At 40.1% G+C, this 27,214-nt stretch overlaps 1 long non-coding RNA gene across 1 annotated transcript; it reads left to right on the top strand.

Moving 5' to 3' along the window:
* Positions 1 to 1,226: 1,226 nt before the first annotated feature.
* Positions 1,227 to 26,944, top strand: LOC102027066. Its single transcript, XR_260308.2, has 3 exons — positions 1,227 to 1,457; positions 2,434 to 2,684; positions 25,902 to 26,944. It is a non-coding gene; the product is annotated as an uncharacterized LOC102027066 (long non-coding RNA).
* Positions 26,945 to 27,214: the final 270 nt, after the last annotated feature.

Genomic DNA, 27,214 nt, shown 5'->3' with positions numbered 1-27,214 from the left:
GAGAACAACAGGAGACTTGAGCAAGGTAACAGAGATAATTATCCAAACTTGCTTGGACTGCTAGCCTCCTTTCTCTCCAATCAATATTCCCTTCATTGCACTGCAGTTGGCCAAGAAGTGATCAAAGAAAGACTCATCAGGAAGTATTGGCACCAGGTTTCCAACGTTGCCTCATTCCTGCTATAGTGTTCTCACCCCACACTTTGCCAGACTATGAGCTAGCTAAGAATTAAATGACCACATTTTGTAGTTAAATTTGATGACTTTTCCTTAAGTTTGTTTGACTCATTAGTATCATATTGTAGAAGAATATTTTTCCTTGTAGGTATATGGATAGTAATAGACAACATCCTAATGTGGCAAGGATAGGTAAGGGATGATGTTATGATAAATAAGTGCACAAGCAACAATGGCTTCAACATGCAACTGATGGCCTCACCCAAAAGCTGTGTTTGTCCAAATTAAACAACTGGCCTCCAAAATAATAACAATGACAAAAACCCTGATTTGTAGAATCTACTGGTTATAGTGGAATCTACACTGCCACTGTGACCAACTTCAGCCCACCACTGAATGTGGAATTAGGAAAAGATGCTTGGCCACCCCATATGTGACACATTTTTACTGTCCAATTACAACGGACACAAGCAACCTCAAGAGGATAGTGATGGTGAGCTGCAGCAATATAACTAGGAGATGATGAGTTTTGTATATTTACCATGTTTTACAATGAATGTTATGGCTTGTGTTTAGATGTCCCTCCAAAGCCTCATGCAGTTATAGGTGGAGCTTTTTTAGAGGTGGCTGGATCTAGAGTTTGTGACTGATTCATAATGCAATGCTACGATTATGGGTGCTAGGATTGAGGGTGGGTGATTAGTAAATCAGTACACTCATTGGGTGGGCAAGGCCCTAATCCCAGTAGCATGGGTAAAATATAAAAGATGGAAAGAGCTGTATTCATTGCTTTGCTACCTTGTTGCTTTGCTACCTTCTGCCCACCATGAATTGTTTCTCCTCTGACATGTCACCCTGCCTTGGAACCAGCTGATTATGGATTGAAACCTCTACAAACTGTGAGCTAAGTAAACCTTTCCTCTTTTAACTTTGGCTGTTGGGGGCTTTGTCTCAGAAATGAAAGATAAGTAACTAAGATAGTGATTTATTTTATTATAAATGAGTACATGTGATTTTTGGTAGAACTGTATATAACTGGCAAAGAAACTTTCTGAAAATTTAACAATTGACTTTCACCAGTAGGTCCAGGTGGGCTTCAGCATTCTAGGAGAATCACCTGCCCTCATGGGAATATGTAAATAAACTGAGGACCCTTGACCTCTTTATTTTTATTCTTAAGGTTGCTGGCTCGCCATTGAAACTATTCTTCCCTGAAAGTAATGTGACAAACAATGAGGAGAAATAAAAATGATGGTTCTCAATACAGTTCTTCACATATGGTAATTACACACCACACCTCAGCTTCAAGCATGACAGCAAGAAAGAGAGGCGAGCTGTTCCCTTGTGACTGTCTGATCAATTTGTGAAAAGCATAAGGGACTGCAGCATTTCGTTTTTTGAATAGCTTATTTCTAATTTACTGAAAAGAAATTGGGCTTAGCAAACTTAATTAATCTACTCAAGAATGTAGCTATTAAAAGGCAAAGCTAAAATTTAAACTCAGACTGATTGATTCTAGAGACTGGATTTAATTAAAACTAAAAAGTGTTTAAAGAGGCTGAGTAAGGATAAAAATGTGACAATTTCTTGTAAGGATTAAAGAAAAAGACATTGTAGAATTGCTATTCAAGACAGTTGCACCTAAAACCATTCTGCAGGCAAAGCTGTCATTGAAACTGAATAGCCCTATGAAGCTGCCATGGGAAGTGGCTCAGCAGCATGGGGGAGTGCATCTGTTACCTGTCATCACAGTGGTGCTGTGTAACACCCAACCAGGAAAACCTCAGGAGGTTATGACAGTAACCATGTCCACACATCCTGAGCCACCTGTGGGCAGTCTGGACTGTAGTAGTCTTGCCTGGGATTGCTCCTGACTCTGCCAGAAGTGATGAAGGTGGCTTGGCTCTGCTTTTGGTACTTCTTATCCTTCTGCAGCCTAAACAAAGCATAGATTGGGACCTGGTCTACTGTCAGTTGTGCCTCTTTATATTTGGCCAAGACAAGTTGCCAGGGCAGCCTATATTCAAACGGTAGGAAAATGGACTCCAACTCTTTAGTGAAGAGAGTGACAAAATCATACAGTAAATGGCACAAATACAAAGAGTGGTAAAGAAGTGACAATGCAATGAATTAATCAAAAGGGGAGCAAAATCAAAAGGGGAATTAAAAGGATAAGGATGGATAGACTTCTGGTGACCATGCACTTCTAACACCACACACTTTGCTCCCCACTCTTCACTTTTAACTGGACTTCAGCCAGTCCTGGGCCAGCAGTATGACACACTGGAAGGAGATATGAGCTTTGAGTCATGACTCTGATCACCGCTCACCAACTGAACAGACAGATCACTGTTCCCGCGCTGAAGCTCTGAGCTTCACCAGTCTGCAACAGACGGAACCAGGCCTCTGCAGCTCACAGCATTTATTTATTCTCCACCAAAAGTTTCAAACTGTGAACGTGCAGAAGAGGGCATAAGAAGGGTTACGCATCTGAATTCTTCATTCTGGTTAGTGAATAATTCTTTCTTCCCTTTGTTCCCATGTCATGTATCTTTTCTTTGCCCCTCCAGATTTGTGATCCTCATGTTTTACCTGACATTCTGCCCCTAGAACCTAATATATAGAGATTGCATCAAGTGATATCAATGTCCACTGGCTTCCAGTTGGATTTACTGATGGCAAGGATTCAGGAGAATCAGGAAGGAGAAAATGAGGTCAGACCATTTATGTCCCTGGTTCTTTCCCTGTGAGGTCACCTTGGCTTTCTGAGCCTCCTGACCTGACCTAGATGATTCAGTCTTGCTCTTCCCAGTCCTGGCAACCATTCACTGCCCTCATTCCTTTCCGCCTGTGGATGACAATGGCCCAGATTTCTGCAATACCCTTTATTATTCCTATACCTGACTACATGTTTGTAACCAATCCCTTTTTCAAGGAACCTTCCTCTATTTATGCTAATTTAGGAGTGCTCTATTTTCTCTAGAAATTCGAACTGATATAGTCTTATATACAGAAAATGCACACACACACAGACACCATACACAATGATCTGAGATGCCATCCTACCATTGCATCTTGCTCAAAATCTAGACTATCAATCCAGCTGCAATAATTCTATCATACCCAAATATAACTCTTCTTAGTACTGAAATGTGTTAACTATAAACACATTTTCTGCTCACTGCTAACATATAATAGTGGGAGAGGAGTGTGATTAACCACAAAAACAGAAGTAATAGAAGACATACTATACAGCAACCATTTGTGGACTTTTTGGGCAAACTTTGAAGACATGACGGTGAAGCACGTTGATTGGATCCTGACTCTGCTCCCTGGGAAGAAACTCCTGGCCCATTGTTCTTCAGTATGCTGGATCTTTTTCCAGGGTATTCTTTGTCCATTATATTCCTCAGCCACATTGAATGGACATTGGGGAATCTGTTCTCCTTGGAGATTGCACAACTCTCTCAGCCTGTTTGCTGACTATGCCTCGTTGAGGGAACAAAAGTACTTTAAACCTCAGTTGTCATAGATGGTTTCAGACAGAATTTATGACTTCTTTGGCAATACAGTTTTCTCAAACATCAGTAAGGATCCTTTTCTTGGCCCAAGCTGAGTCCTCACCTGGAATGCTACTCTTTCTTCGGAGAACCCACTCTGTATGTCCAGGTCCTTTGGAGAAGGATTCACAAGTGCCTTCTACCAACTCATAGGTTCCTCCCTGTGTTGTCCAGAGGGTTGTACCCACATCTATATTATATATATCATTGTGCTGTGCTATCTTTAATGTCTACTCATTGTCACTCACTAGACTTTGAGCTCCTCTTTAAAAAAAAAAAAACAATAATGGTAGCTTGGTTTTATTTAAGCCTAGGTAAAACTCCATTATTATCTGCATGCTAGAGATTAGGTACTAAACTATAGTAAGTTAAATTAACTTGCCCAAGGTTAATTTTAGCAACCTAAGTATTTGGCACACCCTAACACACTTGAGGCTGTTGAATAAACAGAAGGACTCCTAGTTTCTTTGCATTTTTGCTGCTCTCTTCCTCATTTATTGTATGAAAACTTTATACCCCACTGCTACCTCTCCCTCATATAGAAACATTTGTAACTAGTGTGACCTACCCAGATCTTTCCTTTTGTCTTGGTTACTTTTCTTTCATTGCTGAGACAAAATAAAGAAGCAAAAGCAAGAGCAAAAGGCAGGAAACAAGCCTCTTTTCCTTCCTTATAATAAGTAGCACTCACACAATCTCCCTGCCCTCCTCTTGCACAGGATGAGGATGTTTACAAGTAAGAACCCCACCCCTTGCTGTGTTAAACTTCTAAATTCAAGTTGACACAGTGTATCAACAATTACACTACATTAGAAACTTGCTGCAGGTAATGCACCCCCAGTGCCCTCAAAGTCATGTTGGAGGTGAGTCCCTTGGCCTCACGAACAAGAGCAGCGGATGACCCTCTTTAATACAAGTCATTCTTTGACAGATTATTATAAGATTCCAGAACTCCCTGTCACTCTTTGAATTTCAAAAGAGACTGCTGAATATGGGTATATAATTTAAGTTTATGTTAAATATATAAATATAAGTGCATATTTCTTTTGACATTTGCACATGTAAGCACAAGTCCTACAATTATGATAGCATACTTTGTGGTATCAGCAGCTCAAATTTCTCTGTTTGTGTTTCTGCCACACATAGATACCATTCCAAGGCGCATAATACTTGGAGATGGCCACAGAAAGAGTGACAGCTATCATTTGTCCTATCATATTCCACTTCTCATGCAACAACACAAGCCAGTAGATGCTTGTAGGAAAGGGCATACCCTTGTCCCAATAACATCTCATGGGCACAAGTTACGTGCATGGTCATAGTCAACTAAACTAAAGGAAGGTTAGCAAATGCAGTCTTTTCCAGGAAGTCATTTGCCTAATAAGCTTGAGATTCAATTGCTAAGGAGTTAGGTGAAAACAAGTAATGGAAAACAACTATTAGGGCTTTGATTTAGTGGGAAAAGTATCTGTTTTTGTTTGAAACTAATGTATCACTTGCCATCTCAGAGATGTGCATGTGTCCTGTAGAAACATGATCAAAGTGGAACAGAAACTGTGTCTTAGTTTCTTTTTGCAAGCTTTGTCATTCAAACTACTGCAGATATTATGTTAGTTTGTGCTTATAGCAAGATAATTTGAACATATACTACTTGAAAGAACTTTAAAAAATCAAATTTCAAAATACATTAATGATTTGTTCATTGTCACTCAATTTTTAAAGAAATAAATTGAACCGTAGTCCAACTCAACACCCTATTCTTTAATCACCCATAAGGCAGTCTGCTATACCACCTACTCAAAGCATTTCAGTATTTTTTAAATAAGTATTTGTTTTTTAAGTGGGGTTAGTAAATGTAAATATACTCAGGAGTTCTACTGTAATACTACCCTGCTGAAGTGTGAAAATTGTTATCTCTTTTCCATTTGTTACATCTTCAGTCTGTTTTAAATAATATGTTCAGTGCAAGTCTCTTTTTCTTCCCCAAAGCAAAAATTAGCACTTAAATACCAGTACATATGTCCACTTGGATGTTACAGGGGCATTATATTCTGACAAGCAGATTCTAGTCATTGACTTACAAAGAACATGTGCGAAAAATTTATCAATCACTGTTCCATCCCAGGGGACAGATGGTTTTTACCACCATTCTCCTAAAGCCCCTTGAAGCAGTGCTAGGGCGGGTCCCAGGACTTTGTGTAGAGGGCTGCAAGTATAGCTTCACAATGGAGAGTGATCAGCTGGTCTCCTCCCCAGCTACCAGAAAGGTTCAGACTACTGTAGCGTTCTCCCCAGGGTACAGGAATCTATCATAGAGATGAATTCCGAAAGATTTCATGAACATCTTTGTCAAGATCCTATTTTTCCTAAAACTCCCTGTTTGCCAGGCATAATGTTAAATGGTTAAAACACATTATCATAAGTCTTGATAACACCATTATGAGACAGAGGCATTGTGATCCATCTTTTACAGACAAAGAAACAATGACTTAGACAGGCTAACAACTTTCCTAAATTTACATAAATATTTGGGAATAGGGTCAGGATTTGAAAGCATAAGCTCTTATTCTGTTTGATGCTATCCTATATATATTTCATGGATTCTTATATACAGAACACGCAAAAGAGGAAATTATTTGATTTTCCAGCTAAACCAATTATGTAATCAAGTATTTTTCTGGAAGAAAACAACTCTCAAATTTCTTTTTCATACAAGCTTCTCATTATATATGAAGTTATTATTTTTCACTTCTTTCATGGGACCTGCTAGCCATTTATTACTAGCTGTAAAAATAGTACTTTTTAGACCCATAATATGTACTATAGAATATTTTTTCATTCTGATGTCAATAGAAAGATATCTATCCCTGAAAGTTATAGGAAGAACAGAATGGTGGTATATTTGGAAAAAAGAAAGTAGATTTTCATGGCAGCACATTAGGGAAAGATCAGATGGTAAGTTGGAGACAGTGAGGAGTGAAATGAATTTTTCCATTTTCCATATGTTCCATGCTGATTATGTATTAATGATTAAAAGCAGTAAAATACATTATTTAAAGTGATTAAAACCAAGAATTAAGTTCATCACAGATGTTTAAGCTCTGTGAGCTGGGAAGAACTTATGGAGTTTCATGGTACCATGAGGGAGGATAGGTAGATAGATATCAACCATTATCCAATAGGTTCTTTGCCCATCAGCTAGAAAACTTTTCTGACGACCTCACTGATTGCTAGTAGATCTTGTCCATCTCACTAGACAGAGCGTAGAGGAGAATAGGGAAGTCCAACAAGCTAAAATTCCAGAGTGCCCTGGAAATCTGGTAGATAGAGGCAAAATGAGGATTGTCAGGTTCAATGAGAGTAATGAATTCTAGATCCAAGAGCGTGGGGAGGCAGAGGTCTAGAAACTACAGGTGGTCCTTGCAAGGGATCCTAGCAAGCACCTCAAAATGAAACCAACTGGCAACCCTGGCTTACAGAAACTGAGATAGATAACATGTATCTGCCGTGTGTTTTTTCTATAAGCAAACTCAAGTTCACTCATGTTCTTTCTTAGCCCCTGGCATGGAAAAGTATTAGTTCACACACTTGCTGTGTGACTTTGGCCAAATCCCTTTACCTCTGGGCCTCTTCTCTTGTTTTGTAATGAGGCAATCGGCCTGATCTCTATTATTCCATCCTCCTCAGTCCTATAATGCTTCATGCCCATTGTTTCACCACCAAAAGCTTCTTCTCCCACATATCACATTATGATACTTTACAGGATGAGAAAGCATTCTTTTTTCCCCAGAAAAATTCCCTATATCTATCACTGTTCAACCATGCTAAACTCTCTGTGCTTGATTTATGAATATAAGCACCATCAGCTAAAACTGTAGATGTCTGAGCACATACCTTCATAATATGGAATTTCTGTCACTTTTCTAAGCATCATCCTCACCTCAAGGGTACAGTCAGTGAGTACTTTGTCCAGGGACAGCGGCTGAATGTTTCAGACCAGAGGTTGATGGTTTCTGCAACACCAGAGAATATCTGAGAACGCAGTGGGTGGAGGGGCCCAACGCATCTGGGACAACACTTTACAGCTTTTCTCAGAGGCTGGTGTGGTGAAAGGAAGCCTCTAACATTTCATAGGATAAGCCCAGATCATAATTATAGAGACTAAAATAGCACAGGGCTGAGCCACGATTTGGAAGATGGTGCCCGTTCAGAGTGAAAGGGAGGGGAAACAACCTTCACTAGAAAGGGTATGAAGGCAATTTCCTTGAAAGACCTGAAAATGAGCAGCAGGGAAGATAAAAGGATAGGGGCTGTGCACAATAGCATATTCTTCTCAAAACCACCTAATTCTCCTGCTCAGTATTCATCACCGTCAGGCTCTGCAGAGCCCTCAATGGGGGCTTTATGTGGAACCTCATTATCCCCTCAAAGATAGAGGGTGCGCCATGCAAATGAACCCCAGCCCACAGATAGGCTGTTAAAATCCTGCAATTTGTCAGCATTTAGATAAACAAATGAAGGGCATGCTGTGTGTGGGAGGTGGACCCCCGGGGAATTTTCAGGGTATTTTGACACTTGTTGTGAGAAATATCTTAAAGGTCCCCACACTGACTCCCTCCTTATCGTTTAAAGAGAGGATAAAGACTTGCTAATTTACTTATGACTAAGATAGCTGGGAGACTGGAAGAATCTCCTCTTTCATCCATTGGTCCAGGGCTCTTGATTAATGCTTTCTCATTAGACTCAGACTTCCCGGCTGTCTGCTGCCTACATGGGGCGGGGGCTCAGGGTGTCTTTTAAGCCAATGGCCGTGGTTTGTAGAGGAAAGTGCACCACACCAGCACACTCACAAAGCAGCTAATAAACTGTTTAGTAAAGTGAGCCTTGCAGCCGACCCTGAGAGTACGGGATCATTCTTCTCACGCCAAGAAAAGGGCAAAATAAAGATTTTAAAGCCCTTTTCTTCAAAAGAGCACTGCTTTGATTCTCCCAGTAACATTGTGTTGTTTATTAAAGAAAAATGAAATTTTCCATGTTAATTGTCTGGAGCTTACAGACTTCGCCCGTTCTGTCAGCTGGAACAGAAAGCTCAACTAAAAAAAGACCGAGAAGAGGCCGACAAAGCTGCCTTTGGTGATCTAGTCTATCCTCCAGTTTCTTAAAAGACTTTTAATGATGCTCTCGTGACAGCACCTTAGAAATCAGATCTAATCAATTGTAGCACATTTTCAAAAGCAAGATTAGGGGACAAAGGGGTCCCAGTCCCCTCCCTGTGCACAAGGCCGGCTGCCTAAGCTTATCCACAGCTGTTGCCTGGCCTAAAGCTGTTGAGACACATCCCACCCCACCCCACCCCGCCCTCCCTGGGAGCCAACCCTTGGTAGCATGAGCTCCCCATCAATCTCCATTTCTTCCTCAAAACAAGAGTCACTAAAATCTCATTTGAGCCTCTTTGCTGCTCGGACCTCCACACAAAACTTTCTGTTCTTCAGGGGAGAATGATGTGGACTTAATTAAGTGTGGTAACTTATATGTGAGGCTGCATTGATGGGAGAAATGTGGTGCAGATGTGGTGTGAAATGATGGCAAAGGATGCTTGTGAAAAACACAAATCAGGGTGAGTGCGCATTATGTGAGGCCAAAAGAAGTTCCTGGCCACTCAATTATCACCCCCTTTGTTGCGGCAGTGCACCAGATGGTTACAACACTGGAGAGTTTTCCATTATCATAACATTTTCCTATAGCGCCTTTTCTCCTTCTCCAATTCACCATGAGATGATTACCTTCTCATAGGGAGTTGATTGTTGGGAAGGGTGCTTGAGGGTCACGCACAGATTTAGGGGGGGAATGGCAGAAAAGAGTACAGCAGGCTGCGTCTTTGGCAAGAGACCTGTTGATAGACTCTGATGTGATTAGGGCCACCTCATAATGGCTCCTGTGAAATGACTTTTAGTCTTCTCCTCCCTCTGGACCCACCATTCCCCCGCACCTGCCCCCAAATCCAGAAGATACAGTGTCCGAATGGGACCGGCTGCTCTGCCTTCTGTCAAAGCATTTCCAGCCAAGTGAGCAGTTTTTCTCCTAAGGATCTGCGAGAGGTCCTCAATAAAATCAATTCCCTCTCACTGGCAGCACCGAGGCGTCAGGTGAGGACAAAAGTAAACGAGCTTGTGAATATAGAGCTGCACATTAACTCAAGGCACCCAACTCTATCATCTACCCATCCCTCCCTGGCTCCAGAGGGGGAGGGAAAAACAACAATTCCAAGGTAAATAAATAAATAAAGCTTCACACCATGAAATTTTGTGAAGCAGCAAGACCAGACATGGAGGTTATAGAACTTGAGGTGATTGGAACAATCCCAGGTCCTGAACAAGCCTCCTGGTGAAAGAGAGAAAGTGTTAATAGGTGGAAAACATGTACAAACGCTTTGTTCATTATTGAATTGTTGATGGGGTCGGGGAGTTTTCCAGAAAGATCTAGGATATTTCTAGAAGTAAACTCCAGATCTGTTGATTCCAAAATTGATATGCGGGTGGGAGATTATCTTCCTCTACCTTCATGTCTGCCTGGGTCCCAATTATCTCTGTAAGACTCTGTTAAAATCCTCCTTCTCTCAGTAGGGTTATATACTCTGGAACAGGTTCAAACCCCATGCTCAGACAGCAAAGGACTTTTCAGCCTCTCTCTGCTGTGAGCTGCCTTTCCACTTGCGTCTGTTTGCTGAGCATAATGAGGGTGCTGGAGGAGCAATGCCTGCATGACTTTCCTGTCTAAGACAAAGCTGGCCTTCGTGGTGTCTGCTGGAAACCTGATCATGTGGTTTTCGAAGACTGGCACCCACATCCTACTTTGGGGTTAGCCAAGGAAAACTATATTTTGGTTTGGTACTGCTAGCACTGAGAAAATCAAGGGTGTGATCTCTGGTTCAGAGTTTATGTTTACTTAAACTGTGGCCACCATGAGATACATGTCCATGTTGGATGGCTGAAAAATGCTTCCCCTTCCTCTCCCCTCCCCTAACGTTTCCAAAGGGAACACTCTCTCCCTTCCTTGTAAGTATTTGCTTATTTAAGGCTACAGACCATTCTGTAGGGTAATTGGCTCATCCAAAGAAAGATCTAAATAATGCCAAGTTATAGCCTAGAAAGTCAACTCAGAACACTGAAAGCTGTTTATTATCCACAAACACATAAAGCCACGGACATGCATTGCAGAGATCCAATTTCAACCTTGACTTTCCTGTAATAAATGAAACAAGCTGTACTAGAAAATGAATAATCAAGTGGTGATAATGTCTGATTTTCCAAGCATGCAGCAGAAAGATCTGTTTTTTCACTAATAACAAAAACCACCAAAAAAGAACTCATCAGAAACTCCCAAGACTGATTTTTTACTGCAGCTAAAAGGGAATGTATGCCTGTGACCTTAGGCCAAGTCATCACATTTTCAGAACCAAATGCATCTTTTATTTGCTTCCAAAGAGGAATCTAAATATTTCTTGAATATTTTGTGTTTATATATACGTAACCAACCCACATATCTGTCAAAGAATGGGAGAAGATAGTCCAGAAAAAGGTAAAAGTTATATCATAATTAAAATTATTCTCATTACTGCAAGGCATATTCTTGAAGCTAAAGTGAGGCCTGAGATATGTCATTGAATTTTCAAAATTCTCAGCCTCTTAGAGATGTTCTGTGTTATGTCATTGGACAAGCCTTGCTCTTCATTTTTCAGTTTTCATCAAGTGGGGCCTGTCCTTATTTTCTAAATCCATTAATGTGTAGAACAGGAGGATTGTTTGCCCTTCACATATATTTCAGACAGAGTCACAGGAATAGAGAGAATGACAAAGACCTGATGGAGTAACAGGTAATTGAGAGAGACCTTGGGCTGAGGTTATGCTCTGAGAAGGCCACAGAGACTATGCTGAAGCCATCTAGAAATTTGCAAACAGTGTCCTTGCACTCTAAATCTTTATACTATTTATTGTTCAAGGGAAAAAGGTTACAGTTTCATATTTCTCTAATCAGTTTTAGCAGAACAAATGAATCAAGGAAGGAAAGAGCATGTTTGCAACCAAGGCATTTTATATGGACATGTTTTTAGTAAAATATACAGTGCGAGTTGAGACAGTTCTCCTCCTCAGGGGAATTGTCAGAAAGAGGCTTAGAATATAAAATTTTATGTGATGTTTCTTCATTTTTAAAAAGCAAGACCTTAAAGATGCTTTGGAAATATTGCACAAGTTAAATAATAATGATCTTGAAATAAATTAGAGTTACAGCTCTGAAGTACTGATCTCAAAGTTACATGGTTCCAATTATTTCAGCCACTGCCTCTCATTTCATGATCAAGTAAGTCAGAAGCAAAACAGCTGAGTGGAGGGGCATTCACAAGAGCAGGGCTAGAGCTTGGCTGAGGCTGGGTCTACCAGAAACCCTGTGAAAAACTGTTGAGATATGTGGTCCTCTTGTAGAGAAAGCTAAATCCTGTTCTGACCCCACCACAAGGCCTCACTGTTTCTCTTACTTCTCCCATGTACCGACATGCTCCTATTTAACATCTTGGTCCACTTTCAATTTGTTCTGAATAAGAATACCAGGGTTGTTATTTACCGTAAATCTGAAAATATAGTATGTAAACAATGGCTTTATATTATGGGGCAAAAGTTGGTACAAGGTTGACCAGAGGATTCTTGTGTCAGTTTTGAATGTAAGAGATGCCCTGGGAGATGCATCTGGATAGGACAATTTGGGGATGCAGATATGGTTTTATAGGAGCAGCACAGAGGTTGTTTGACATCTAGAATCATGGTGGTCAGATGTATTTGTGTTCTCAGGGAGTTGATCCATGAGTTACTAATGTTTTATACAACTGCTTTCCACGTTTCTCTTTATGAAATACATTCTTCGTTTTTTAATTTTTAGATAACTGAACCAATTTCTTCTATAAAATTTAGTTTTCTTTTGTTTCCACTACCTTTTCTTTTATCCTTCCATATCATTGTATATATTTTTCTTGCTTTGAAAACATAATCACCATTATGAGACAGGAGGATTGCTGCGAGTTGGAGGCCAGCCTGTGGTACAAAATGAGTTTATGGCCAGCCTATACTGCCTAGTGAGACCCTGTCTCAGAAAGTTTATGTATATATATATATATATATATATGTAAATATGTGCAAATATATTTATTTACATATAATATATATTTACATGTAATAAGTATATTCCCCTATAAGGGAAACAGAAAGTTCACAGCCAATACATTTTCACCTACAGGACAAAACAAGAGTCATTTCTTCTATGTTTTCAGTTGCTGACCTTCTGATACTCCATTCTCTTATCATCTTGAGTCTGCTGATTAGAAATATAGGACATATTTAAGCTTGGAGATAAAAGGCATTAACTCCAAGGTTCAGTCATTGCTTCTGTGAGTGTGTGTGTGTGTGTGTGTGTGTGTGTGTGTGTGTGTGTGTATGTTTTAAGAATCTAAAGGCACCTGCATCCCAGATCTGTCATTTGACAAGAAGTTCATGCAAATATACTGCTTCCAAATTCCTTTTCTTCTTTTACTAAACAAATATTAATGTTATGGCCATCATGCTGGTGAAATTAGATAAAGTACCTATCTTTATGGAAGCTGCAGCCCCTGAGGACAGCAGAGATTAATACATGATAAACAAGCCATGAACAATACATAACATAATACATAATACCACAGAAATAAAATAGCATTTCAGTTAAGTACTAAAAGGACAGGAACTAAGGGATTAGTTTTGGTCAGGGAAGGCAGGAATGTTTAATTTAGGAAATAGACAGTGGGCTAAGATCTGAGAGATAAATAAGAATTCATTAGGTAAAGAAGAGAAAATCTTGGGTGGATGGAGCACTGTACACACAGAAGACCCTGTGATGGAAAGAATGTTAAGAAACAGCTTTGAAAAAATCAGTGTGGTTTCCATAAAGGAAGAAAGAAGTTATAATAGACCATGAGGTCTTAGGGATGGCTGGAGACTAGGCAGAGAAGGGCACTGTGGGCTATTTACTCAGAATGCAGAGGGAGATCACAGGCACCTTTGGAACTAGTAGTGATAGACGAATCTACTGTGAATTAATCTTCAGGAGCAGATTGGGACAAGTGGGAAGAAGGGGCTGCACTGAGTGTGGTTAAAACCATTTGGAAGCATTTGGGGTTTTCCATAGAAAATAAAATCAAAGCTTAGGTGAAAGCAGTGGTTTTTAGATTTGGAGAGTAAGGAACAAAATTAACATTTATTAGCAAATAAAGAAGGATAAGCTTGAGACATTGCTAGCTAAGTGGATGCACCTTGTTATCATACAAAGTGAAATAAATGGGACATGAGTGTTTAAATACTGCATTGTTTCTCTGGTGGGACAAACTGAAAATGTAGATAAGGACCAAAATGTATCATAGATATTGGTAAATGGGAAGAAAACATTCAAATGGGAAGGGGAAAGGGGGAGGGGAGAAGGGGAAAGGAAGAAAGGGAAAAGAAAAAAAGTGAATAGAAGGTAAAAATGGAATCAAAGATTTGTAAATAAGGAGGGAAAGAGGGATTTGAAAAGAGGTTAAGGGAATGGGAAAAAATTCAAGTTATATCATGTACCTATGATGAATGGTACCTATGATGAAAGATATCTATGATGAAACATACCTATAATGAATGTTATCGTTATGTATATCTAAAATTTACCAGTAAAAAATTAATAAATAAAAATGAAAAGATCTGTTTGGGGAGATTATATAGGAGAGAAAAGGATCAACGATGATTTGCATAGTGGTATAAATATTAAAATTATGAAATGGGAGCTAAAGCCCAGGGGATGATCAGGTTATGAGCTGAGAGCTTAGTTTGGGACCAGTTGGATTTGAGACATTTAACAGATGTTAACAAGTGGATAAATGTCTAAATATTCAAGAATCTGTCTGAAAATTAGACTCTAGCTCTTAATCATTGGGAATTAAAGGTAAATATGGAGCTAAGACACCACAGAGAGAGATTAAGGAGTAACAGCAGAGAAGCTATGCCTTAAACCAGCCACATCCAGCAAGTGGGTAGAGGAAGAGATGCTATGTACCAAGAGCAGAGAAAGGGTTCATGAAGGCAGGAGGAAAATGCTGAGAACACTGATACCTGGAAGCCACAGGGAGATGGTGTATTAGAATGAAAGAAGGGTCATCAGTTGAAAAAGTTGCTGAGAAGAGGAAATACGTTAAGTTTTCTTTGAGTTTAGTAAGGAAGTCTTCAGCCTTATTTGAACCATCAGTCCAGACGTATACTGAAATAAATTGGTAATTACGTCTGTATTTTTTCAACCCTATTCTCATATGAACACAAAATGTGTCATTTAAAGCAAATGTACCTAATTTGTTTAGTAACTGAAGACTGAAATCAAAGATCAGTATCTTTTAAAAGAATAGTCACAAGCCATCATTCAAGTATTTCCCAAATCCAACTGTCCCTCTGTTTCCCTCTTAACAGCAGTCTTTTATGCTGACTGCAGTATATAAGAAAGTGACATTGACTGTTAAAAATATTTATTTTTACATGAGAAATTATATGATGGAATAAATACTCTTTTCATATTGGCCTACTTATCTTAAAGTAATATTAAAACTAGAACTCTAGCTTCCTTAGAGAAAAGTATTTCTTTATTATTTTTAAAATATGCTTTAAAAGGTATTTTAGCCAGGCATGGTGACACACATCTGTAATCTGAGCACTGGCGAGACTGAGGCCAGATGATCATCATGAGTTTGAGGCCAACTTGAACTTCATAGTGAGATGCTGTATTAAAAAAAAGAAAGGAAGAAAGAAAGAAAGGAAGAAAGAAAGAAAGAAAGATATTTTAATTATCCAAAGGAAATAGAAATGATTGAAATTTGTGTTGAAGAAAGTCCACTAAATGGGTAAAATAAATGACACAAAAATTTGAAATGTTAGTATTAGAAATTAATTAATTGGTAATTAAAAATAGTGGATACAAGATTCAAAGTGACTATTTTCTAAACCCAAAAACATCAGCCTACAAATTTCTTTTAGATCTGTGAAGAAAATGTTATTTAATTCATACACACTTAAACTATCAAATTAATCTAAATAAGGTCTTTTCATGTCACGTGGCTTCTCCCCTTCATGTTATGGCTTTCATTGGGCCCTTTGGGTTTGGTGAGCTAGTGTGTACACCTTGCTTTGCCTGGAGGGACTTCCTGAATGTGCCCCTAGAAGTGGTGAGTTCCTGGGTCACTGTTTAATAAGGGCCACAGAAAGAGTCAGTATTACCGGAGGTGAGCTGGGGAAGTTGGTTGTATCCAAAGACCCAGGATTTATACTGGTTTCTAACTCAGTTTCCCAAAGCAATAGATCTATCAAATACATTATGAACAATTTAGAGAAAAATATTTTGTCTTCCACCTAGAAATCAGAAGAACCATCTTGCTGAAAAAAGTTGAACCAAACTAACATTTGAGATAAATAAAAAGATTACCAATGGATCACATATTTGGAAAAGTGCACATGTTCATTGCTGACATCTGAAAATGATGAAAAATGATTCCTGGGAAGATCCAGCCATGGTCTTTTCAGCTCCACATGCATTTCACCTTTGAGCCACCATAAGCACTGATTCCTTTAATGGGCACTTAGTCTGAGTATCTGTATATTTCCACCAATAGTTCTTGGTATAGACAAGCACCATGAACCTATGGAAAAATCCTTGTGCTTTTTGAGACTATAGTCTATGGAGAAGACAATGCACAGAGAAATGAGTAATATCAATAGCAGGTACTGATAGGTTTGATGATGAGAACTCAACCAAATAGGCTTAAAAGAGCAAGGGTGAATGCATGACAGATAATTTAATGAAGGGTGCACTTTGAGGAGGCTACACAACGATCTAAAACAATTGAAGGAGCAAGTCTTTATAATTATGAAAGTAAAAGAGTACTTTAGGGGCAATCTCTCATAACATATATACATTACTAAAGCTGTGGATCATGCCCACTATATGTCTCCCAAAGCACAACCTTGCCAGCTTCACGTTTACCTAAACCTTGAGGACATACTGAATGTGTCCCTGAAGATACTGTCATCAGCCATGGCATCCAAAGAAGAAAAATCTGCTTTCTATTAGTGTCTCATCTTGGTGAGTTTAGTTTGCAAATTTTCTGTGGTTTCATTAAACTGAACCAAAGGGAGTCACTAGATAGATCTATTGCTTCGGGAAACTGAGTTAGAAGCCAATATGAATCCTGGGTCTTTGGATACAACCAACTTCCCCAGCTCACCTCTGGTAATACTGACTCTTTCGGTGGCCCTTATTAAACAGTGAACCAGGATCTTACCACTTCCAGAGGCACACTGAGGTGGCTTATCCCAACGTGGACAAGTGGTTTTTCCAGGAAGAGTAAGGTACACACACCAGCTCACCAAACCCAAAGGGCACAGTGAAAGCCATAACATGAAGGGGAGAAGCCACGTGGTATTCATGCATCAGGGATGCTTTGTTTCTTCCTGAACAGAGTCCTGTGGACTGGCAGAACCACAGGAGGCTCCCTCTGGATTTTAAATTTTGAAGTCGGGCCCTTCTGTGCACATTTCATTTAACCATCCTGCATTCTCAAAACAAGAAAGGATGTGGAGGCATTTTCTCAGTGCAGCATTGTGTTCCCTATTCCAGAGAACCACTGGCTACCCCAAAAACCATATTTCACTCAGTAACATGTTTCATGTGGTCTACATTCTGTTGGAAAGGAAAAACAAACCTCTTCAAGATTGAAAAGTTGAGCAAGTTCATATTAAATATGGATTTGTGAGTGTCCCTGAATAATTTGGAAGCTCTGGCAGTAACAGAACCACAAGCTCTGTGGCAATAATTAATTGGAACTTAGTAACTGTTCCAATAATTAATTAGTTCCAATAATTAATCAGTTCCAATAATCCAATCAGTTCCAATAATTAATTGGAACTGGCTCCCTTATGTGAGGTATAGGTCTTCCATCTCACCCCAGAGCTGACCATTGCCTATTCTATGTCGTTTCTTCTCATGCTGTAGTTTCAGTTCCTCCCTGGTCTCTGTAGGGATTGATTGTTATGTCTCTTTCTTTAACCAATTATCATACTCTTGTCCTCAATTCCTTTGCCCTTAATGTTGAGAACAGAAAGTAGAATGACATCCAATCACAGGATGTCATCCAATGACATCCAATCAGACATCCACCAATCACGGTGGATACATCCAATGACCACTACAACCTGATACTTTAAATGAAAAGGGAAGCAAAATTTTCTGGTTTTTTACCCTAGCACTGTGACAACTTGATAGAATAAAGGTAGACATAAAAATAAACAGTCATAGGAGGAAATGTGAGATTACTGAGTCCCCAAAGCAGAGATGAACTATCTTAGAGAAGGGAACATGTAGGTCTTGCTGAATATATGTGAGTCTAAAAGAAGGGGCCTTGATATCATGTCTACTCCTTGATAATACATTTTAAGTGATTTTGGTGAAAGGAAGTTTCAAGCAAAGTATTTAACCACTTGTCATCTCCCAAGACTGTCAGCTTTTGAGCCAGCAGCCTGCTGGCTTTTGGTCACCAGTTTTTCTCTAAGTCCATGAAACTGGCAGACTCTCAGGACACGTCTCTGGAGACATGAAAAGCATAGTTCCATCACGTGTGAGTTTTCTGTACAGCCTGTTTCTAGCCAGGTCTTCCTGCCAGACTTCCAGACAACTGAGCTACAACCACACATCACAACTTTTTGAGTGACTACAAAAATTCCCCTTAGCTTGAAGCAGCTCAAGAGGTTGTGGAACATGAGAAGAAGAAAGATTGTACCATACAACTGACTCTGTGCATGAAAACACCCTCCCCCTCTTGTTCAGCCTTGAAACATCTTCATTTAATTAGTTATTCCTGCGTTTGTTTCCTACGGCTGATGAACAGCTGGTTTGTACTTGAAGCTCAACAAAGAACTGGCTCTAGGAGCACATTTAGTATCTGCTTCTTCATCGAATAGCTAGGGGCATATTTCAATCATCTTGTTATGAGCCTGCCTATATTACTGCAGCCTGTGGCCACCCCTCTGGTAGCTGTCTGTGCCAATTGGAATGCACTTACTTCTTCCTGAGCACCAGTATGGGAGGAGGAAGTTGGCGGCATGCGAACAAGATCTAGATCTAGTGCACACTTAGAAGAATACCAGCAGCATTTCTGAAAATGTAAGGAATAGAGTTTAATTGGAGACAGAAACTTTGTTATTTTTCTTCCTGTGCTTCTTCATTCCCACACTATAAGATGGTACCTTAAATGTATAACAACACACCATAAGAGTTTTCGACAGGGCATGAGAGAATCCAGAGGCAGGGCATACTTCTTTCTGTCCTTGAGCTTGCTGTCCTCATAAGGGTGAGGGCAGAAGATTCAGGCCTTTGAAGATGACAGAGGAGGAATACAAATACTTTTATTTTATCCAAAAAAGGGTATGTTAGTCAACTTTGTAGTACTGTAAGAAAATCCCTACGTAATGAGCTTTATAAGGGGAAAGGTTTATTTTGGATTAGAATGTCAGGGGTCTCAGTCCATAGTTGTTTGGCCCTGTTGCTTTGTGAGTAGTACACTGTATAACAGCAAGGACAGATGGCTGGTAGAGGAGGCGTATTCCTTTTAAGTGGTCAGGAAGGAGAGAGGGAGAGACAGAGAGAGAGAGAGAAGAATGAGAAGAGGAGAGGAAAGGAGAGGAGAAGAAAAGGGAGAGGAGAGGAGGGCAGGGGAGGGGAAAGGTGGGGAGGGGGGGAGAGGAAGGAAGAGACAGAGAGAGAGAAATTGAGAGATTCAAAGCCATAACCCCCAATGACCTAACTTCCTTCCACTACTCCTCTTCCTAAGGGCTCCACTGCCTCCCAGGATCTCCAGGATGGGGAACAGATCTTTCACACAGGGGCCTTCAGGGGACATTTTTGATCCAGACTAGAATGGAAGGACAGATGTCCACAAGTAGTACTCCAAAACAGGGAGGTTCTCACACTGTGCTTCCTGGCATGTCCCAGTGAAACCTGAAGCTTCTGAGAGGCACAGCTGCTGAGACCTTGGGGTGGCCGATGCTGCTGGAAACCCATGTCCCTTATCTGGTTCAGAAGCTGACCTCCGATCCACTCTGGGGAACCACATGGACTTGAACTGGGACAAGATAGAGCCAAGGGACCTTCTTGAATTCCCACAGGGAGGTACTGAACCCCAGGGACAGCAGAGAGTAAATTTCAACAGTTGAGCATGACAAAAACACAGGGAGGGACTGAGGATGATTTTAAAGCAAATTATAAAGCAAGCTATTGAAGAGTTTTACACACCAAAAGTTCTCATAAATTTATGCTTTTTAAAGGCCAAGCACCTAAACTGTAAGCTGATGCTAATTGATACTAAATAAACAGTGTTTGTGGAAACAAAATAGCCCTGGTTTGTAGATGTCAGTTTTCTATCACTCCTGGTTCAAACAAAACACACCAAGCAGTGATTAGGATTTTGTTTAACCCCATGAGAGGTACAGGAATAAAGTTCTAGTACTCTAAGGTATTTATGATGAATTTGGAGACACTGTTCTCTTATTAATGATCATTCATCAGAGATCAGCTCAAAGCAAAGAGCACTGGTGGCCTATCTGGTACAAGATTTCTTCTTCAAGCAATTTTCAGAGGTTGAGAATAGACTGGCTACCAGAACAGCTGCAACTTTCCAACCCCTTTGTGTCCACATCATTTGCAGTGCGACTTTGCAGTGGAATACCATACATGGTGGTTGCTTTTGATCACTATGTTCCGTGGCAGTTGGTTACACAGGACCGCTCTATCAAAATATACTGAAATAGTAAGAAATGGCTTCTTGATGTTGAGTGAGGTATTCAGTGATTTCATTCAGAAGGAGAAAAGGGATTATCATCCGAGGCAAGATTTAAAACTTGACAAGATTTCCTGACTTGACTTCAGCTATTCCAGTTTATCCATCAGAATCCCAGTTGTCTTAGATGTGTCTCTTTTTCTCTAATACTGGGGACTAAAGCCAGGATCTTAGGACTGGGTTAACCCTAATCCTAACCAGACCAATGCTTTTTGTTTTTTTTTTTTCTTTTATTTTTTGGCAGGGTCTTGCTAAGTCACTAAGCTACCCAGGTTGAGTTTGAATTTGTGATCCTCCTGCCTCAGCCTCTCAGAGGTCTGGGATTACAGGTGCGCACCAGCACACCAGGCTTCTCCTTTGTTTTTAGGGTCCCATCTTCACTTTCCTCAACTCTCCTCTGGGTTCTGAGTAAATCAGATCATCTGTAAGTCTAGGATGTAAGTCTCTTTTGTCACTACTCCTGCTGGACCAAACTTAGGTGTTTACTTTGCTTCCATCTAAGCTCTGGAGGATCCAAATATTTGGACCCTTTGGGCAGATATATGGAGTGCTGACTAAACCCAGAAATCTCTTTGACTGCCCAACAAAATAAGGCCATTCTGATGCTGTTGTGTCCCCAGGACTCAGAGTTTCATTGCAGAATAAAATTCAGAGATAAAAATAAAGCTTGCTTCACTCCTGTAGCTCCCACCCTCTTTGCCCACAAACTACCCTGGCCGGCTGGTTCTCAGGCTCTAGACTGTGACGTCTCAGGATTTCCAACTTCCTGCCTCCATCCAAAGCTGATGCCACTTTCCCAGGCACTGGGAGTCCAGTTTGCAAGGGTCAGTCCCCAGAATTCCTTGTGGTAACAGTGAAGAGACAAATATTCCTGTCTGTTAATTAGCACAGGAAATGAACAAAATTGAGTAGGTGGCTTTTCTGTGATTAGAAACCTTTTAAAACAACACAAGCTTGGCTGAATCTCTCCTAGGGCTGGGAATGGACGTAAAAACCTGACAACTATCTAGGCAATTTAATGAAAAACCTTAGATCAGGCTCTTTTGATTTTTGTGGAGTAAAAAAGGGGAATCCAACAAGGGTAAATCATCCCTAATGTCTTGTAGGGTTTGTTTTTTTTTTTCCTACATTCTGGTGTTACTAAAATAAATAGTACAGAATCCATCCCATGTAGGTTACTTTCCCATTCTTCTTTTTTTCACCCTCATGTCTTCACAACAGTCCTTTTAAGGACCTGAGAGTCTTTTTAAGTCTTGCCCCCTCTCATGTTAGCTTCCTCTGACAGATGTTGATTTTTCACGATTTCTCCTTCTTAGGTTTCAAAACCATCAGAGTGTCTGTTCTTGACACTAAAAATTGAAGCAACTGCTCTGCGGTAAAACTTGTTTTAGTTTGTCGAAGGGGGATCTAGGGAGGAGTTGAAAAGACAAACTTCCAATAGTAATAAAGCAAGAAGAAAATAATATATACTCAGCATGCACCCCACTTTTTCTTTCTTCTGTAAAGTCCACTCACCCTGTTTTGCCTGTACAACAATATAATCACATTTTCTCTTTGTTCACCAAAGTGTTCCACTCGGTCCTGGGCACAGAGTGAGCACTTAATACATATTTGCTGATGTGAATTGAAGGCCGGGGGTGTTTCCTACAGATTAAGCAATTTTGACACTATAATCCCTAAATAATTCCCAGGAAGTGCTTTGAACAATGGTTTCTATTGCAGTCACACTGGGGCTTTTGAATCCTGTCTTTTGCTGTTTGTTTCTGGTTCATAAGTCAAGCCACTCTCTGCCTCTTGGCTTGGTTCTTTAGACAGAGGGAAATGGCTGATAACTCCAGAGCAAGGGCATTTTTATTCTCTGTGCCTCAGAAACCAGACTCCAAAACAGAGAGCTGATTTTTTTCCACTTTCCTGAGTAACAGAACGGTCGTGGCTCGCAAATATTTGGAGAGGGGTGATAAAATATAACAAGGAGAGATGGAGGCGCTTTCAACTGAAACAGTTCCAATTCTGAGGCCTACCCTGAACGTGGGGAAACGAGGGTGAAATATTATAGCAGCAACAGGAATGGTTATTGAACTGTGAAAAGCATTTGCTACATAAAGAGGGCCTTAATTCCTTTGATGTTATCAGGGAGGGATGTATTAGGTTCTGCAAAGCAAGTGGCAATGATCAGCAAATGCATTTTTAAAATGTTCTTCCCCTTTAATATCAGGTGACTAAACTCAGTCTCTACTTGATAGGTTATTCTCTTTATTTCCCCTCAAAATGTATAATTGGGCAATTAAAAAGACCACTTAATTAAGTGATTAAAATTCTGGTATGATTCATCTCCACACCTCCACTTTCTGTGGCTTTGCTTTTGTGATCAAAAACATTAATACACCAAGTTCTTTGAGGATATAAAAATGCATAAATTACAACTCTTACTAACTGAAATAAAAGACCATGATAAATCCTGGTATCTTAACAATCATAGACATGCATATCTGCATTCATTTAAATTGACTTTCTAAAGCAGTAATTCCTTAGAACTGCATTAGAAATCATTTAAAAATTATTTTATTAAAGTCATGAGGAAATCATTATATTTGATTCTGCAACATCAAAATCATCAGTGAATAGAAAAAAACTTTTAATTTTTTGTAGTTTAACTAAAGAGTCAATGAAAAAAATAAACATTACTACTTCTTCCAACCATTTCAGCTGATAAAATGATGCTCAGAACGCCAGCTGAAATGGAAATCCAGTCGATGGGTTAAAGCTATAACTTAGGTTGAGAAGTTGCAGGACGGGTGTCATAGAGAGGTCACAGCCAGTGTTAAAGGGGCGATTTTCAGACTGCAGGTTTGTTCTTGGGGAGCAGGATTTCCCTCTGGCTTCATTTAGAAGGATGCCAGAAGTGTGTTTTGTGGCAGGGTGAAGATACCTGCCCAACTAGCAGATGCAGAGAAGAAAGCCATTCCTGGTTCTGTTCCTTTCACTTGCAACGGTTTACTAATAAGAGTCATGCAATCCTACCCAGAAGCAATGCTGTTTATGACTGCTGTCCTGTCTGTTACTGCTGACCACCGCAACTGACATAGAAAATATCTCCAAAGTAGCCATCCACTTGGAATCCCCTTAATACCACAAATCATATCGCTTGCATGGGGGCTTAGCGTCCTTGAGTAGTTTGCCTTGGACACTGTGCCCTGTTCCTGCTGAACCCCAGGTTAATACACAAATGCCTTCCCAAAGCCTGTGAGGACCAGGACAGAGTACACCGATAAAAGCCAATTGCCATTCAGGAGAAAGGAAAGGAAAAGAAGGAAGAGAAAAGAACCGGAGTCGCCCCATAACAGGTCCAGTCCAGCAGTTGTTGGGTCTAACATTTCACGCTGGCCTCTTTCTTCTTAGACAGCCTACGCTGGCATCCAGGGGCTATCGCCTGTCAAAATAGCAGCCAGACCAACAATTGACAAAGCATCCCTTGAGGTCGGTGAGCACACTGGGGAAGGGCAGTCACAGGAGGTAATGTGCAAGCTGGCACCCACTGCCCAGCCCAGCCTGAGAACCACTTACGTGGGAATTGTCCCTCTGGGTGTCCCAGCTCTGTCACACACTGCCCAGGGCTTACCTTTCAGCACAGGAACTGATCTCTTTTTGACAAATTGAAATACACACCCATCTGAAAAGCCCTCAGGGGAGGGTGGGAATTCAGGTGGGAAAGCGGGCCATTCTCTCCAGGCTGCCACAGGCTGGGTGTCCCCAGGCCACTGTTTCTTGGGAACACAGTGGGTAGCCTTTGTGTGCAACCCTGACACAGTCCAGATAAGGCCAGACAGGGCCTGAGTCTCATGAACCCCATATGCTGAGCAATTCTTCTGCAGGAGGGCCTCCTCCACCCCCAAATCCTGCACACTCCTTTGCGGCATTTATTTATTTATGTTTATTTAAAATTTTTGGTTATATTTTATTTTTATTCAATCTAGCCATCTATTTCTTTATTCATTTATTTATTTGTTTATTTTCCAGTACTAGGAATTGAACCCAGTACCTTCACACTGAGTCTCTTTCCCTGTATTTCTCTTTCTTTCTCTTCCCTCCTTTTTCTTCCTTCCCTTTTCTTTTTCTTCTTCCTTCCTTCCTTCCTTCCTTTCTTCCTTCCTTCCTTTTTTTCTTCCTTCCTTCCTGCCTCATTTCTTTTCTTTCATTTCCTTCCTTCTTTCCTTCCTCCCACCTTTCATTCTTCCCTTCTTTCTACTATTTGTGTGTGCTTGCAATATACAGTATTTACATTTATTTTGGAGGGTTGGTACATGTTTGTAACATATATGGATCACTTTCAGTCTCCTTGCTGGCTTCCTCCTTCCTCTGACTTGTTTCATTTACTATTATGGTCTCAAGATCCTCCTATTTGCCACACTCACATGATTTTGTTCTTTTATATGGCTAAATAAAATTCTAATATATACCACATTTTCTTTATTCAGTTCTCCTTCAATGGACAGCTAGGCTGTTCCCAGAGTTTAGCTATTGTGAGTTATACTGTTAGAGATGTAGTTACACAGGGATATGGTAGGGTGTGTTCAATGTGGCATTGAGAATATGTGTCCACAAAAGGAGAGAGAAGGACTACGGTCTAACCAAGTGCAGGTTGCAGGTTGCAGGAGCATCTGCAGATAAGACCTGCAATGAATCACTTTCAGAAAGCAGAAGTGGGGTCTCCACAACTGCACAGACCAGAAACATGCAACTTGAAATAATAGAATTGAGTAGGACAAAAGAAATCTCAACAGATCTATTTTTGTTTATATCTTTGCTTTTAAAACACAGAGAGGCACATTTGAGTTGTGACCTAGACTGCAGAATCCCTTACCACTCTGGAAGTTATACCAGTTCACTGCTCTTCTATATTTTGCAGTCACCCAGAAGAATAAAAAATCAGCATCTAAAAGTATAGGTCAGTATAACTATATGGGGAAAAAGCCTTTTAGAAATAACTTTAGCAAGCATGATATGAATAAATATAAAAACTTAATTAAGATGCTCAAAACATATATAAATTTAAAATAGGAAAATCATGAGCAAATATACCAAAACCTTGGATTGTGAATAACATGTTCTGAGAGTGACCCACAAGATGAAGAAACATTTCTAATAAATTTTAACTTTGTGATGTCTTATAATACTATTGGTATGTGACCCTGAATATCACATGATCACAACTGAACTAATGGCCCTCTCTCTCTCTCTTCCAGCCTCCTTCCCTCCCTCCGTTTCTCTCTGAGGAATTGTAGGTGATCATCTCCCAATAACAAGAGGTTATGAAGAAGATCTTGTTTGCAGAGGAGGAGAGAATGGCCAAGGAATACCTTACTTCAGATGAGATTAGAGAAGTGTGTATAATATGGGAAACAGTGAAAAATTTTGTAGAAAAACACCACCCAAATAAGGCTGGAGTAGTGCCAGTGATGAATCTGTGTAATGGCAATGCAGTGTCACATTTCTGTGAAATACTCAAATGAGCAGTTATTGCTTCTACTTAGATATCACCCCCAAAGCCTCATGCAGTCACAGGTACGGCTTTTCAGAGGTGTCTGGATCAAGGATGTGTGATGCTGGGATTAAGGGTTCCCCACCGTGGGAGTCAGTGGTACTCATGCTAAAGGCTTGAAGCCTGGAGAGAATATAAGGGACAGAAAGAGGGCTGCTGCTATAGTTTCCTGCTTGTTATTTCCCTACTAGCTGCCTTCAAACTGCCCTACTTTGCCATGGGTTTTTTCTCCTCTGCCATGCCACCCTGCCTTGGAGCCTGTTGACTATGATAGGCTCCTTGTTAAAGTTGCACACCCTGAAAAGTTTCCGTTGAGCCAATAGATACCAGTGATTGTGTTGGTGATAGTGAAAGTTGCCCTCCTCCTCTTTTGACTCCCTCACACCAGCTAGGAAAGTTTTCAAAGTGCAGGTTAATTTGGTTATTTTTCTTTCTACTGTGTATTTTTTATTATTATGGACTATATTACAGTATTCTAATGATTTTTATGTGAATTTTTTGAGGTTGTGTAATGAATCATCAGCGTTTCCTTTATGTTTAGAGGAAATTTGCTTTGACATACAAGTACTTGGATTACAAGTGTGTTCCCAGAACGAATTATGCTGGCAAACCAAGGTTTTACTGTAAATCTCAAATTCAAAATAAATCTATTCCTAAACTTTTTTAAAAAACTAAATGAAAAAAATGTGCCATACTTTTTGTTCTAATTGACAAACACATAAAGAATGCTAATGCTATGTGCATCCCATAAAATATGGATGGTGTAAATATGTATTATTATCAAGGCATCTGGGAAGCAATTTGATAGCAATTTGACGAAAGTTCAAGAAAGTGTGAATATTTTTGCCTAATAATTTTACTAGGAAGATGGATTTCACCGTGAGCCTCCTAGCCCCCTGCCACTGGGCAGTCTGGAGCCAGGTTCATAGGGACCCTTGTATAGGCAGGCCCTGCACAGCCTTGGCTTTTTATTTTCCAGTTACAAGACATTGGTTCCTAACTCCAGAACCTCTTGCC

Source organism: Chinchilla lanigera, unplaced genomic scaffold (assembly GCF_000276665.1).
Source record: "Chinchilla lanigera isolate Chin_1 unplaced genomic scaffold, ChiLan1.0 scaffold00014, whole genome shotgun sequence".
Classification (NCBI taxonomy): Eukaryota; Metazoa; Chordata; class Mammalia; order Rodentia; family Chinchillidae; genus Chinchilla; species Chinchilla lanigera.
This window is presented reverse-complemented; position numbering and strand designations above follow the sequence as displayed.